Below are 3,043 nucleotides of genomic sequence, written 5' to 3'. Positions count from 1 at the left end.
TAAAAAAATGTACATAAACAGACATAGTTACATAGGTAAATGCTAAATAGTTGATATTACACAATTTTATCAGAAATGTCATATAGTTTTCAAATACGAAGTTCTCAAGATTGATCGTCTTTTCGTACCAAATTATCAGCTTCATTTGTTCAGACATATTTATATGACTTTTCTTTTGCAGTCTCATTAATTTTATATAACAAACTTTATTGTTTCAAACGGAAATTAAATTGTAAAAAATAATGAAAAAAAAAATACGGGTAGGTACGTATGAGACGTCTTCATTTAAAAATTATCCTGTTCCTGAATGACAATATATTATTGTAAAAATAATAGTAATAGATATAGGTAATATACTATGAACATAGCGTTATTTTTTGTTACGCATGTTCGCAACACAGTGAAAAAAAAAAGTTATGTACCTACCTTTTTCACGAGATAATTTATTATTAAATACAATAAAGGTTTATGCGTGATTAATCTATATATATTTTGACTTAACAATACTGTTAAACGTATGCAAACAAATTATAGACATTTAAGTTACCTTGCTGTCCTATAAACATTAGAAGAATTAGAGAAATTAGAATCGGTATGAATGTATTTTTTTGGAATATTTTTCACACAGAACAAAATAACACATTTTATTGAAATAAAAAAATAAAACTAAATCTAAATATATACATAAAAGTATCTTTTATTGGTATATTTTTGGTTTAAAATTTAATACTGTGAATATAACAATAATTGATAGATATATATTATATAATATACAAATTCACAACGTAGTGAAAAACAAAAAAATTACGTACTTTGTAATTTACCTAATTAAAAAATAAAAATAATATTTATTAGTGATTAATGTTTATATTATTTGGCTTAACAATACTGTTAAATATATGAAAACAAATTAAAGATATTTATCAATTATGTAGTTTGCATAATTAGAGCAATAAAAAAATGTTATATAAATAGACTTAGTTACATAGATAAATGCTAAATAGTTGATAATACAACATTTTAGCAGAAATGGCATATAGTTCACGAATACGAAGAACTCTTGATTCATCGCATTTTCGTACCAAAATATCATATTCATTTGTCCAAACATATTTATATGACTTTCCATTTGTATAATAAATATTTTCTAGTTTTCATAATATGTTCATTAACATTTCATATTCTAATAGAACTATACCAGCCTTTCTTAATTTGATTTGGAAAAAAATAATGATTTTTCTTACGGTCTGCGATAAGGTTTCATGATAAGGATTAATTTTATAATATACAATTAAAAATGTATTAAAATTTTAAGAATTTATTGGGATCGACATAAAGAAAACTGTCATTATTTTATCAATTGCAAATTATTATATTAATTATTATCTATTAACATAATGGTGCATAATATCATGTATCATGTATGATTTATAATTATTGGTGACTGTTCGTAAACTTTCTCTGTCCCGATTTTCTAGATTATAGGTAAATGTTGTGCACTGCCTCGAGATTTTATTTCTATTCCTTGTTATACCTATCTAACTATCTAAATCTACATTCTAATACCATTTTTTCAGATTTTACATATTCTCTGTATAATTTAAATTATTTTATATGTTAGTGTTAGTGTTTTTATTAAATTTAATTCAAAAAAGTAATAAAATTAGAGAGTTTATTGTTATTAATAATAACAAACTATATAGAACTTAGTTCAACTCATTTCAAATAATGGGACTTTTATTTTAAAAATAAATAATTAAAACCTTTTCATATATTATTATAGTGGTAAAAAAATTGCAAATCATTAACATAAGTAAGACTTGAAATAACTAACAATTTAAGTGCTATTTATTTATATTTTATTGTTTCAAAGGGAAATTAAATTGTAACGCAAATTCACAACACAGGGAAAAAACACAAAAGTTACTTACCGTCCATTAACATTTTTTCGAGTTCTAGTTTATATTAAAATAAAAAAGGTTTATGCGTGATTAATGTATACATATATTAAATGGCTTAACAATACTGTTAAACATATGAAAACAAATTAAAAATATTTATCAATTATGTAGTCTGCATAATTAAAGCTATATAAAAATGTTACATAATAAGACTAATAGATTCAATATGAAATGTATGAATTCTGATGTAAGGTTGATATTAAAAATATTTACTATAATGTGTATCTTTATAAGTGCGTATTAAATAATAATACCACGATTATTTGGTTTGCTTTTTATATGAAAGTTATTTAATTTCTGGGTTATACGATACACCTTATATTCAATTCTAACATGGAGATTTATAAATAACAGCGATTGAAAATTTCATTTTGAATGTGGCATTTTTAGAAAACAAAGTCTTATATAGGTAGTTAATTAATTTATGCGTTTCGTATTTCAGTTATCATATGCCAATCATAAGTCATAACTACTATACCGATTGAGCAAAATGATAATCAATCATTAGAATAAAAAAATAAAAAAAAATCTAAAAAATATAATTTATATTGTTTCTTTTTTTTCGTTATTATCCTCATTATCCCAGTCTATCCATGCCTTTCTTTTTTTTTCACTGACTCACGCGTGTACCGTCCAAAAGAAGTTTCACTTCCCGCGCGCGTACCTACTGGTAACGCACACACTTTTTTTATGTCCTTCAAAGGTTCAGTTTGTATGAACTTCATTAAAACGATGAATGTATTGATTTTACAATGATGTGTGTTTTTTTTTATATTTTTTAATTTTGTTTTTTGTTTTTCATTTTTTTTTTTGTGTGTGTCATCACCTTTTAGGACAGTAAAAGTGCTTGGATTTTCTTCAACAGTACCTTTTCTGATAGGAAAGTGAATCCAGTTGGTACTTTGGGGGGGTCAAAAGTAAAATTTTTCCAAGAGGAAAAATACTTGAAAATTTAATACAAGGCTCTCACTATATTGTTACAATGACATTTGAAAAATATTAAAAGTCCATAGTCACAGTTTTTTTTAATTAGCATTTAAAGTTCAAATATTGACAAATATGTAAAAATCACGAAAATTAGC

The 3,043-nt window shown here is 23.9% G+C and overlaps 1 long non-coding RNA gene across 1 annotated transcript; it reads right to left on the bottom strand.

Moving 5' to 3' along the window:
- Positions 1–423: 423 nt before the first annotated feature.
- On the bottom strand, positions 424–2,788 carry LOC107883721. The gene is made up of 3 exons (XR_001679479.2): positions 1,932–2,788; positions 813–824; positions 424–556 (listed from the first exon to the last, which is right to left on the bottom strand). It is a non-coding gene; the product is annotated as an uncharacterized LOC107883721 (long non-coding RNA).
- Between the last annotated feature and the right edge of the window lie 255 nt (positions 2,789–3,043).

This window comes from Acyrthosiphon pisum, chromosome A2 (genome assembly GCF_005508785.2).
Source record: "Acyrthosiphon pisum isolate AL4f chromosome A2, pea_aphid_22Mar2018_4r6ur, whole genome shotgun sequence".
In the NCBI taxonomy this organism is placed as follows: domain Eukaryota; kingdom Metazoa; phylum Arthropoda; class Insecta; order Hemiptera; family Aphididae; genus Acyrthosiphon; species Acyrthosiphon pisum.
Note: the sequence above shows the minus strand (reverse complement) of the source record. Positions and strands in the feature narration are given on the sequence as shown.